At 34.4% G+C, this 14,610-nt stretch overlaps 1 pseudogene; it reads left to right on the top strand.

Moving 5' to 3' along the window:
• Window positions 1-1,318: 1,318 nt before the first annotated feature.
• Window positions 1,319-14,610, top strand: part of LOC119572634 — a 15,800-nt pseudogene continuing 2,508 nt past the window's right edge.

Consider the following 14,610-nt stretch of genomic DNA (forward strand, 5'->3'; position numbering starts at 1 on the left):
AAGCTAAGGAGAAGATATATATATATATATATATATATATATATATATATATATATGTAATATATATATATATATATATATATATATATATATATATATATATATATGGCCGCGGTGGCCGAGTGGTTAGAGCATGTCACGACGGCAATCTGAGTTCGAAGGTTCGAGTCACCGACCGGCGCGTTGTTCCCTTGGGCAAGGAACTTCACCTCCATTATCTGCCTAGCCGCTGGGTGGGCAAGCCAGCCCAAGTCAGTGACGGTCCCAGAACTGGGTAAATAGAGATGGTGACTCGATAAAAACACCGGGCGGAAGGCAACGGCAAACCACCGCTCTAAACTGCCAAGAAAATCATGGAAATCCATGATCGCCAACGTCCTTGTAGGATAGGGCACTTGACAAAAAAAAAAAAAAAAAAAAAAAAAAATATAAATATATATATATATATATATATATATATATATATATATATATATATATATATATATATATATATATATATATATCAGTGCAAGTACACACACCAATCGCCGCATGCGAGTGCGTGGGTACATCCATGCACACACGCATCGCCCGCGCGCGCATTTAGCACCGCGCTGATTTAAATGATTTTAAGATACGATGAAGTTTCTTGAGCAAGGAGCTTCACCTCGATTGCCACTGGGTGGGCAAGCCAGTCCATGTCAGTGCTGGTCCCAAGCCCTGATAAAATAGAGAGAATGATTACCTAAAAGGTAACACCGGCACTCTCCGTGGAAAGGAACTGGGGACCCTACCACGTACTCACTCCAAGAGCATCACAACATGAAAACTACAATTAAGTATCATGCTGTGACCACGGCGGCTCAAACATGAACCTACCGTAAACAAAAAAAAAAAAAAAAAAAAAAAAAAAAAAAAAAAAAAAAAAAAAAAAAAAAAAAAAAAAAAAAAATATATATATATATATATATATATATATATATATATATATATATATATATATGTGTGTGTGTATGTATATATATATATATATATATGTATGTGTGTGTGTGTGTGTGTGTGTGTTTGCGTGTGTGTGTGTGTGTGTGTGTGTGTGTGTGTGTGTGTGTGTGTGTGTGTGTGTGTGTGTGTGTGTGTGTGTGTGTGTGTGTGTGTGTGTGTGTGTGTGTGTGTGTGTGTGTGTGTGTGATAATATATAGAATAATATATCTACTTAAATCGACAAGGAATCGGAAAATTTCGTAATGTGAATGTGCCTTTGTCTTCAATATGCAATCATTTCCAAAACCCGTAGCTGTAGTATAACTGATTTATATTCTTACCCCCCCCCAAAAAATATAAATTTCGTTCATGATTTATGAACTGTCTCATATATTTTCCTCACTATATTAATAAGAGTTAGCCGGGATACACATCGCATAAGATACACAATATCATTGCGGCAGAATATCGGCGATTTTCGCAAACCTGCCATTGTTATTGTTTTCAAATACAAATCCTTAACTTTGCGTGATTTTACTTCACTTTATTTTTTTTTTTTTATTATTATTATAACTTTCTTTTACTACCGAGGAGGAGGCCGAGTGTATTCCGATGATGGCGAAGTATTTGAGCAGAGCTAGTAAGTTTAATACGCTGTTATTAATAGCTGTGTTGTAAAACGGAACAAAATTGTGAAACAAAATGATCAAATTTGTGTTTGTTGATATTTGTGTCGTAAAATAACTGTGTTTGTTAATAGTTGTTTTGTAAAATGGCCACAAGATAGACACAATTACTCGGGAAAATATTCAGTTTCTCTTTGTATTCACTAATTTTGATTTTTTGTCGTGGAGGACATACCAGTGAAATACCTTTTGACACATACATTAGCCTGAAGCAGTAGATAATATTTTGCCTTTTTTCTGATACATAGAATTTCTAAAGCATAAAAGTCCCCGTTTTGGAGTGACTCTTTGTTTCGTATTAATTAGTATATCTTTGCGTGTGTGTGTGTGTGGGGGGGGGGGAAGTAGGAAAATTATGATTTCAATTAAACTGGGTTTTGTATGTACCTACAGTACATACGGATACTTATCTCTCGTCATCATCAATAGCGGTATGCTCATGTTTGAGCAGCCGTGGACCTCTCCGCCATCCTCCGCCACTCAACTCGATCTTGCGCTTTTCTTTCCACTTGTACCATCGACAGCCCGCAAATATCTGTCACATATCAATAAACTAGAATCTTTCCTTGTAGTGTTTATGTCCTATAGCTGTTGGGCCCATTTCACTCTCCGTAACTAGTAATAATTGAATCTGAAAAAGTGACAGAACGAGGCCAGGGAGATCATTGTATATTGGTTGGGGGCCACAGAATAGAAAAGGTTGGGAACCACTGGCAGAGAGCTTAGGCTGCTCCCTTATTTGACGACAACACTGCAGAACGCATCATCAATAAATTACCAAAACCTTCAGGAGCAGTGCATTTGGTGTAGTTTTAGTGGATGACAATCAGATAAACATGATTAAGAGTGTATGGAATGATTAACCTGATGAAATTTATGAGACTTTATTTTTTGTGCAAATTGAAAAGAAATATACAGGATAAGATAAAGCACAAAAAAGAAAAACTGTTACTGTGTCTTCTCCAGCCATGCACAAATCCTTTGTTACATGAGTTGTCCTTTTTACAACAGGACATCTCTCCTCACTTCAGGATCAACAAACTTCAACCACATGTTTTGTTGAAAGATAGAACTTGGACTGTTTACTTATTTAACAATAAATTTGCCAGAGTGGTTGACTTGTAAAAGTCACAGCATTGTTTGATATGTAGATTCAAGAATTTACTTTCCACTGAATAGGTTTTGTACTTAATAGTGTTGAAGATATGAGTATATATCATGTAGGTTAATAAGCCTGTTTCTATTTTTCAGAGGGTATCAATACTGCATTAGACATAGTAGAAGAAGCCTTGATTTCTTTGCAAGAGAAAGCAAATCAACACCCTATACCTGTAAGATCAAGCACAGATTCTCATTGCATTAGGAACAGTCCAGAGCCATCAACATCAGATGCACACCACGGTAATTAATTTTGATTTTATGTAGGTATATCATCCGTAATGTTTTCAAAGTAGAGTGACAGTGTATAAAACTACATTCTTCTCACTTGTGTACTGCATATGTATCCTTTCACTTAATTTTTAGAAATATTTCTTTTTTACTTTACAGAAACTTCCAAGAAAGTGAAAACAACTGGTGTGCTGATTAAAAGGCAACCACGAAACAGGTCGAGGGTGGGTACTAACTTTATTTTGTTGTAAAAGCAGTAGTAGGCATTTCCATGTGCATTACACATTTATTAAAAGTGAAGGACTTACTTTATATATTTTTCATTCAGATTTCAAGCCATTTATCCACTTTTTATACTTTCATACTTGAATATATTTTTATTCCATGCTTTCTTAAATCTCCCTGCTGATGCCAACACCTGTTCTGAAATTCTTATTTATTTCTACAAGTGTTGGAACAATGAAGTGACTAATCTCAAGTACCTGTGACTAAACTTGTAAGCTGGGTGTTATAGATTACTAATGTTGTTCATGAAATAGTTATGCCATAAAAGCTTTGGATCGGTAGATTTTTGCCGGTTGTCATTTATGCTGAGAATACATCAAATAGGTCCTTTAATGGTATTTTTCAGTGATTGGATTCCCTTCCTAATCAACCACGGTTTGTACCATGGCGGCAACATCCCCTATGACACCTGCGTTTGGCTTCTTAAGGAGATGTCATTTTCTCGCTGTGAGATTGAGCTCTAGCCAGCAGTTGGAGCACAGGCATTTTTACCATCGCCGCAACAGGGAATTAAACTTGGGACTTGTTCTAACCACTAGACTATTGCGGTAGTCATATATATATATATATATATATATATATATATATATATATATATATATATATATATATATATATATATATATATATATATATATATATATACATATGTACATGTATACATATATCATCATCAATAACGGTATGCTCATGTTTGAGCAGCCGTGGACTTGCCCACCATCCTTTGCCACTCAACTCAATCTTGCGTTTTTCTTTCCACTTGTACCATCGACAGCCCGCAAATATCTTTGATGTTGTCGTTCAGTCTTGTCTTCGATTTGCCTCTTCCTCTGTTTCCTATCACCATCTCTGTCAGCAAGTTTTCCTCATTACTTTTACTTCTCATCACATGACCAATAAACTTTAGTTTCCTTTTGTTCAAGATGTCCAACAGCCGGTCTTTACAATTTATTTTTCTCAGCATTTCATCATTATGAGGTTTTGATTGTATTCTGACTTTTAAAATGCGATCATTTATTGGGCTGTACCCAATTAGTGCATTTGCAGTTTTTTTCGTGAGAATCATAGCAACTCCGTGACTATAATTTCCTTCTTCTTTTCCAGAAAAAAGAACTGTTTTGTTTTCTTTAGTTTTGAAACTTCCATTACTTCTCCAATTGGTCTCCCTGATTCCTAGTATTTGAATGTTGTATCTATCCATTTCGTTACAGACAGTATGCAATTTACCCATCTCTTTCATTTTTCTTACGTTCCACGTTCCGATTTTTAATGTTTCTTAATTGGACATGTTTTCTTTATCTTCTTTGTCTTCCAGATGCATATTTAACATTGTCAGCCTGGTTGCCCACTTGATAACCCACGCGACGGGCAATGTGGTATGAATTATCATTTCTGTATTTAATCATTGGTTTAGAGGTTTGTCAGGAGAAAAGAAAAGTTGAGTGAAATCCCCCAGGCTCCTTCTCAACTCGCAGTCTCTGACTAACTAGGAGGACTCTCTGCCACTTTGAAACAGGTAGACAGCAATACGCCAGACATATTGTTTGGTGAAACCAGTAATCAGTAGAACCGAAGGTGTTTCACCAGATATCCACTGCCCTGCTGCTGACAGCTTCACCGCAACCCTGGCATAGGGAGCTAATAGGGTGCTATCCTTGTTCAAGGGAACCCCAGGGTGCAGTTTTTTGTCTTACCCAGGACAAAAAAAAAAAAAAATTAACGGTAGGTTCATGTTTGAGCCACCGTGGTCACAGCATGATACTTAATTGTAGTTTTCATGTTGTGATGCTCTTGGAGTGAGTACGTGGTAGGGTCCCCAGTTCCTTTCCACGGAGAGTGCCGGTGTTACCTTGTAGGTAATCATTCTCTATATTTTATCCGGGCTTGGGACCAGCACTGACTTGGGCTGGCTTGGCTACCCAGTGACTAGGTAGGCAATTGAGGTGAAGTTCCTTGCCCAAGGGAACAACACGCTGGCCAGTGACTCGAACCCTCAAACTCAGATTGCTGTCGTGACAGTCTTGAATCCGATGCTCTAACCACTCAGCCACCGCGGCCATATACATATATATATATATATATATATATATATATATATATATATATATATATATATATATATATATATATATACATATACATATACATATATATATACATATATATATACATATATATATACATATATATACATATAGTGTGTATATATATATATATATATATATATATATATATATATATATATATATATATATATATATATATATATATATATATATATATATATATGTAACCTAGCCACTAGGTAAGACCGCGATGGCCGAGTAGTTAGAGTACTGGACTCAAGACTGTCATGAAGGCAATATGAGTTCGAGGGTTCGAGTCACCAGCCGGCGCATTGTTCCCTTGGGCAAGGAATTTCATCTCGATTGCCTCCCTAGCCACTGAATGGGCAAGCCAGCCCAAGTCAGTGCTGGTCCCAAGCCCGGATAAATAGAGAGGGTTGGCATCAGGAAGGGCGACGGGCCATAAAAGATATCTGTCAGAACCAGAATGGGATAAAGTTACAGAAAAAGAAGAATATATGTATATATATATATATATATATATATATATATATATATATATATATATATATATATATATATATATATATATATATATGTGTGTGTGTGTGTGTGTCTTGGGTATGATGTTAAACTGCATCCTCCTGCTGCCTTGTAGGGTATGCCTCTTCAGGCAAAAGGCTAGGAGAAGGGAATTCTCACTCCAAATCCCCCTGCTGCCTTGTAGGGTATGCCTATTCAGGCAAGGGCTAGGTTCACCGCCGACATCTGTGGTGCCGTCAGGAAGGGTATCCGGCCTTAATACGAAGCTGCCAATCTAATAATATAATGTGGATAAAAACGCAAGATCCGCACCGGCGATCCATGATGAACATGGAAAAGCCATAAGGCCTACCTAGCCACTGGGTGGGCAAGCCAGCCCAAGTCAGTGACGGTCCCAAGCCCAGGTAAATAGAGAGGGTTGGCGTCAGGAAGGGCATCCAGCCATAAAAGATATCTGCCAGAACCTGATCATACACACACACACACACACACACACTCTCTCTCTCTCTCTCTCTCTCTCTCTCTCTCTCTCTCTCTCTCTCTCTCTCTGCCGCGAGGGTCCAGTGGTTAGAGCACATGACTCTGACCCTCATGGTCCCGAGTTCAATTCCCCACCGTGGCAGTCGTAAAAATGGCTGTGCTCCAACTGCTCGCTCGAGCCTCTTCTCACAGCGAGAAAACGACATATCGCCTTGAGAAAACACAGGTGTCATAAGGGAAATTGTCATCATGGCATAAGTGTTAAACGCCGAACTGCAGATGATTAAGAAGGGCATCCAATCAGGCAAGGGTGAAACTGCCAAATATCCACTAAGATAATGAATTGAGAGAGGCTGATTTCCTGCAGTGTATATGTATATATACATATGTGTGTGTATGTCTATATATATATATATAGATAGATAGAAAGATAGAATTAACGGTAGGTTCATGTTTGAGCCCCTCCACCGTGTCACAGCCCAATGGACTTACTTTTTTATTTGTAGTTTTTTTTTTTCCATGTTGTGATGCCTCTTTGGAGTGAGTACGTAGGTAGGTCCCCAGTTCCTTTACACGGGCGTTGCCGGTGTTACTGTAGGTTCAAAATCATTCTCCTAATTTTATTCCGGGCTTGGGACCAGCACTGACTTGGGCTGGTTGGATACCCAGTGACTTAGGTAGGGCAATTGAGGTGAAGTGCCTTGCCCAAAGGGAAACAAACCCACGGCTGGCCAGGTGACTCGAACCCTCAACTCAGATTGCTGTCGTGACAGTTGGAATTCGATGCCTAAAAACCACTCAGCACCGCGGCCCCATATAATATACATATATATATATATATATATTATATATAGAGATACTATATATATATATATATATGATAATTATACACTATACATATAATATACATATAGATATACATATATAGATTTACATATATATATACATATATATATACATATATACATAGCTTACCATATATATATCTATATATATATTATAGGTGTAACTATTTATATATATATATATTATATATATATACTATATATATACTACAGTTATTTAATTATATATATATAGTTATATATAGGTAACCTAGCCACTAGGTAAGACCGCGATGGGCGAGTAAGTAAGTAAGTAGTTTGTGCTATTGAGAGACCCCACCCTTACAAGACTGTCATGAAGGCAATATGAGTTCGAGGGTTTGGAGGTCCACCAGCCGGCGCATTTTTTTCTTTGTTCCCATTGGCAAGGAATTTATTTTTACATTCTCGATTGCATCCCTAGGCCCTGATACTGCGTGCAAAAGGCCAGCCCAAGTCAGTGCTGGTTTCCCAAGCCCGGATATATTAAAATAGAGAGGTAGTTGGCACATCAGGTGTAGGAAGGGCGCTAGATCCACGGGCCATAAAAAGATATTCTGGTTGGATTGGTCAGAACAATTAAATACACCAGACCTGAGAATGACTGGGGGAGGGAATCAGGATCTTAAGTTACAGAAAAAAGAAGAAATATAAACAATACTATGTGGTAATAATAATAAAAAATATATAATACATATAATAATATATATATATATTATATATATAAATACTCTTCATATTATATATATATATAGTTATATAGTAGATATACTGTGTGTGTGTGGGTGTGTCTGGGTATTATGATGTAAAACTGATCCTCCTGCTGCCTTTGTAGGGATTGCCTCTTCAGGCAACAAGGCTAGGAGAAGGAATTCTCCTCCCAAAATCCCCATTGCTGCCTTGTAGGGGTTCTTAGGGTATTATGCCTATTCAGGCACATGGGCTTAGGGCTTCACCGCCGACATCTGTGGGTGCCGTCAGGAAGGGCATCTCCTGGCTTAATATGCACAAAAATGCTGCCAATCTCATAATATAATGTGGATAAAAAAACGCAAGATTCCGCACCGGCGATCCATGTCCTTGGGATGAACATGGAAAACAAAGAAAAAAAACTAAAAAAAAAAAAAAAAAAAAAAAAAAAAAAATTATTTTTTAAAAAAAAAAAAAAAAAAAAAAAAAAAAAAAAAAAAAAAAAAAAAAAAAAAAAAAAAAAAAAAAAAAAAAAAAAAAAAAAAAAAAAAAAAAAAAAAAAAAAAAAAACAGCAAAAAAAAACAATAAAGGAAGTGGGAAAAAAAAAAAGGATAAAAAAAAAAAAAAAACAAAAAAAAAAAAAAAAGAAAAAAAAAAAAAAAAAAAAAAGACCCATTAAGGCCTAACTAGTTCCTGCCACTGGCGTGGGGCATAGACAGCCCAAGTCAGTGACGGTCCCAAGCCTCCCTTCCCACACCCGACCCACAAGCAGGTAAATAGAGTGGCAGGGGAGCGCGTATTGGAGGCAGAAGGGCAGCTCCACAGCCAATTTGTTTTAAAAAGTAAAGCCGTTCGATAGACTAAGTACAATAAGTATGCCAGAACCCTGATCCATTACACACCACACACCACACACACACACACAACAAAGCTCTCGCTGCGGGATCTCGCTCCTCTCTCTCTCTCTCTCTCTGTCTCTACGCCTTCTTCCGACTCTCTTGCCGCGAGGGTCAAGTGGTTAGAGCACGATTGACTCTGACCCTCTGGTCATGACTTCAAGGCCCCACCGTGGCAGTCTGTAATTTTTAAAAAATGGCTAACGTTCCTTCTTGCTCCAACTGCTCTCTCGAGCTCTTCTCACAGCTGAGACAAAACGACATTTACGCCTTGAGGGGAAAAACACAGGTTGTTCATAAGGGAATTTGTCATCATGGGATAAGTGTTTAAACGCCGAACTGCAGAAATCTATGATTAAGGAAGGAAGGGCATCCAATTCACAAATCCCGTCTTCTTCCAGCCTCAGGCAAGGGTGAAAACTGCCAAATACTCCACTAAGATAATGAATTGAAGAGGCTGATTCCTGCAGATGTATATGTATATTTATACATATGGTGTGTGTATGTCTATATATTATATATATAGATAGATAGAAAGATAGATATTTAGATATATGTAAAATTTAATATATAGTTTTAATCTTTTATATACATCAGTGATCTTACGCATGCATAAGTTAATGCTTTGATTGAGCGTGGTCAAGCTGCATTGAATGGAAGAGTGACGCAATGCGTCTCGTGAGCCTCGACCTTCCGTGCAACAAAAACTAGGTGTGTGTGGGGTCTTGGCTTGAGATTTTGCGAAAAGGTTTCTGGCTCGCGCCCGGGCCTCGGCATTAGGCCGCCGAGCCGACGGTGGGGGAGAAAGAAATGAGGTGTCGGGGACGGGGAAACCGAAAGGGCAGGGCAGGGAGGTACTGCGAACTAATTAGGGTCGGGCAAAAAGCGGAAAATGAAGAAGCCAAGATGAGATAGAGAGGAGAGAGAGAGATCGATTTGAGGATAGAGAGATAGAGATGAGAGAGATAGAGAGAGGAGGAGAGAGAGATATGATGAGAGGAGCTGAGGGGTGGGTGGGATGGAGAGAGAAGAGAGAGAGAGAGAGATAGAAGAGAGCTATATATAGTTGACGATATAATTATGGATACTGGGTAGAGAGAGAGAGATAGAGATAGATAGAGAGAGAGATATATGAGAGATGAGAGCGGAGAGGGGATATAGATAGAGAGAGAGAGGAGAAGAGAGAGAGAGGAGAGGAGATAGAGAGAAGAGATTATATTAAGATATATTAGTATATGATATATACGATAGGTCGAGAGATATATAGAGAGAGAATATATATATATTATATATATAATATATATGTATATTTTTTATATATATATATATATATATTTATATATAGATACTATATATATTATATATATTATTATATATCATAATATTTATAATATAGGGCCGCGGTGGCCCCCAAGTGGTTAGAGGCACATTCCAGACCTTCAGATTGTCGCAACGGGCAATCTGGTTCGAGGGTAACCTGGTGGAGTTTCTTTGTTCTTCGAGCTTCACCGGCTGGCGCGTTGTTCCCATAGGCAAGGAAATTCACTCAATTGCCTGCCTAGCCACTGGATGGGCAAGCTAGCCAAATCAGTGCGTGGTACCAAGCCCAGATAAATAGAGATATGAGTACATAAAACGTAAACCACCGCACGCTCCGTGGAAGGAACTGGGGGACCCTAACCACTCCAATAGTAATCAAACATGCAAACTACAATTAAGTATCATGCTGTGGATTACGGCGGCTTCAAACATGAAACCTACCATGTTTTAAAAGTTGTTATTTTTAGAGTTGTAGTAGTATGGGGGGTTTATATTGTGTTGTGGTTAAAAAATTTTTTAAAAAAGATATATATTTATTATACTATGTATATATATTATTAAATATTATATATATATAATATATATATATATATTTTTATAAATTATATATATATATTATATTGTTTTTTTCTTTTTTTTCTTTTTTTTTCTTTTCTTTTTCTTTTTTTTCTTTCTTTTTCTTTTCTTTTCTTTTTCGGTAGGTTCATGTTTGAGCAGTCATGGTCACAGCATGATACTTAATTGTAGTTTTCTTGTTTGTGATGCTCTTGGAGTGAGTATGTGGTAGGGTCCCCAGTTCCCTCTACAGAGAGTTGCTCGGTGACTGTGTTTTGTTGTTTACCTTTTTTTTGTGTTTTTAGGGTATCATTATCTCTATTTATTATCCGGGCTGGGACCAGCAATTTGACTTGGGGGGTGGCTTGCCTCCGCCCATGGTCGGTGAGGTAAGGCAGTGCGAAAGGTGACCGGATAGATCGAAGTTCTACTCGGGTGGAAAGTGTTCCCTGCCTCAAGGGGAACAACGCGCCGGCCGGTGACTGGGGCTGAGGGATCGATGACGCGGGGCGGTGCGAGGCGGGTGGAGTTTTGGGGGGTAAGAAACCGAATATACCTCGTTTTTTGTATTTTTTTCTTTCCCCATTTAATAAAAAAAAAAAAATAAATTCCAGAAAAAAAATCTCCCTCTGAGCCGGCCACGCTTGTTTTAGCGCCTCCCCGCGCCCGCCTCCTTTCTTTGGTTGTTGGCCACCCCAAAAAAAAAAGATTTGAGAGCAGGGGACAACGCTGTCGGATGTGCGTTGCCTGGAGAGATGGAGGGGAAAGAGAGCGCGAGAGAGAGAGAGAGAAGAACGAGAGAGAGAGATAAGGAGAGAACGCGAGAGATGAGGAGAAGAGAGAGATGAGTAGAATTAGAGAGAGAGAGAGAGCGAAGAGGGAGATAGATGAGAGAGAGAGAGAGAGAGAGAGAGAGAGAGAGAGAGAAAGAGAGAGATAGGATGTATAGCGAGGAGAGAGACGAGGAGAGGAGAGAGAGGAGAGGAGATAGAGAGAGATTATCTTAGAGATGAGTAGAGGATACTAGAGAGTAGGTCTAGGAGAGCAGAGAGATTAGAGATGGAGATGAGAGATATGAGAGAATATACAGGGAGATAAGGGGGTGAAAAAAGGAGGAAGAGAGATGAGGAAGAGAGAAGGGAGAGGAGATAGAGAGGAGGGAGATGAGAGATAGAGGATATAGTATGAGATATAGAGAGAGATAGAGATGAGGAATTGTAGATATAGAGTCTATAGACATAGCGGATGATAGAATAGATGATGAGAGAGAGACGAGAGAGAGATGAGAGGGACTAGAGAGATATATGGTAGGATATAGAGAGAGAGTAGATATAGAGAGATAGTATAAGATATATATAGGGAGAGAGTATAGAGAGAGATATAGGAAGATATATAGAGAAAGTAGTAGAATATATAGTACCCATATAGAGATAGAGTATATCGATATATGAGAAGAATTAGTAGAGTAAGTATAGAATAATATGAGAGAGGATGAGATATATATATAGATATAGAGGAGGTACAGATAGATCGAGATATAGATGAGTATAGTATATAGTATATATTTTATGTGTATAGGATCTAGAGAGAGATATAAGATAGAGAGAGATATAGGAGTAGAGAGATTATAGATATAGACGTAGATGTGTATATATAGGTAGAAGAGAGAGAGATGAAGATGATAGACGAGAGAGAGGGAAGAGAGAGAGATAGAGAGAGATTATATATATGATGGATATAGAGACTAGAGAGAAGATTAGATATAGATAGATATATATATAGATATATTAATATATATATATATAGTATATATATAGTATACTATACATATGATAGATGGTAATTATATAGATTGATTATATATAGCTATATAGATATATATATAGAATATATATAGATAGTTAGAGAGATAGATATATTATATATATATATATTACATATATAATATAGATATATATATCGATATAGATTAATATAGAGTTATATATATATATATAGAATATGATATATATAGATATAAGTATATATATATTATAATAGTGTCGTTAGATAATATATATATATATATAATATATATAATATAGATATATAATATATATTAGAAGTATAAGATAGATATATAGAATATATATATATATAATATAATTATATATAGAAGATATAATATATATTATAATAATAATATATATATATAGAAGAGAGAGATATATATATATATAGATATTTCTATATATATATATATAATATATAGATAAGTATATATATTAATATTATATATATATATATATATAGATATATTCATAGAATTATATATATATATATATGTATAGTATACTATATATTTATAGCTATATATTAGATACGGTTATATAATTTTATGATATATATAAGATAATTTAATATATTAGTATAGAGATATATATATTTATATATTTATATTAATATAGATATATATTATATATATGATATATATAGATCGTATCTATATAGATTTATTAATTATATATATCTATATATATATATTATATATGTATATTTATAGATAGATAATCTAGTAGATATTAGATATATATATGTAGGAGTTATATATATAGAGATATTATATTAATATAGGTATATTATCTATCTATATATTAGATATAGAGATAGTAGAGATATATAGAGATATGATATATATATTATTATAGAATAGTATAGATATATGTTAGAGATGATTTATATAGAGATATATTTATAATAGAGATATATATATTAGATAAGTATATATATAGATATATAAAATATTAGATATATATATATATATATATATATAGATATTATATTATAGATAGATATTATACCTATATATGATAATATATATATATATAGTTATCTAGATATCATACAGTATATAGATAGAGATATTAGATAGATATATGATATTATATATTATAGATATATATATTATATATATATAGATCTATATTTTTGTTTTTGTGTTTTTTGTGTGTTGTGTGTGTTGGTTTTTTGTTTAGAGAGTGAGAGGAGATAATTTATACAAACATTCCACCCTTTGGATGGGTATAATAGTCATAACAAAGAGTGTTTGAATAGGAAAACATGAAGATATATACTATATATATAGATTATATATATATATATATATATATATATATATATATTATATTATAATTATATCTATATATTTTATATATATATATATAATAATTATTATATATATATATATATGTATTATATATTATATATATATACTATATATATATATATATATATATATTATATTATAATATAGATATATATTATATATATATAATATATTATAAGATATAGATATATTTATATATATAGTATATATATATATATATATATATAGATATATCATATATATATATTATATATATATATATATATATATATATAATATATTATAGATATATATCTTTATAATATATATATAATTTTTTATATATAGCTATGATATATACTAGTATATATATATTATCTATTATATATATATATATAGCTATATGATTTTTTTTTTTTTTTTTTTGTGTTTTGGTTTTTTTTTTTTTATAATTATACCAAACATTTACCATTTGGATTGGTATAATATTCATAACAAGAGTTAGAATAGGAAAAACTTTATATATATTCTATATATTTTTTGTTTAAATATATGAGATATATATATAATATAGTTATATAGTAATTTATAGATATATATTATATATATATATTATATAAACTATTGAGAGATGTATGATAGGATATATTATATATTATATATATATATTTGATAGATATATATTTGATATAGAGAGTGATATATAGAGAGAGTAGATATATAGATATATATATAATTCTAGTTATATT

Source organism: Penaeus monodon, chromosome 4 (assembly GCF_015228065.2).
Source record: "Penaeus monodon isolate SGIC_2016 chromosome 4, NSTDA_Pmon_1, whole genome shotgun sequence".
Classification (NCBI taxonomy): domain Eukaryota; kingdom Metazoa; phylum Arthropoda; class Malacostraca; order Decapoda; family Penaeidae; genus Penaeus; species Penaeus monodon.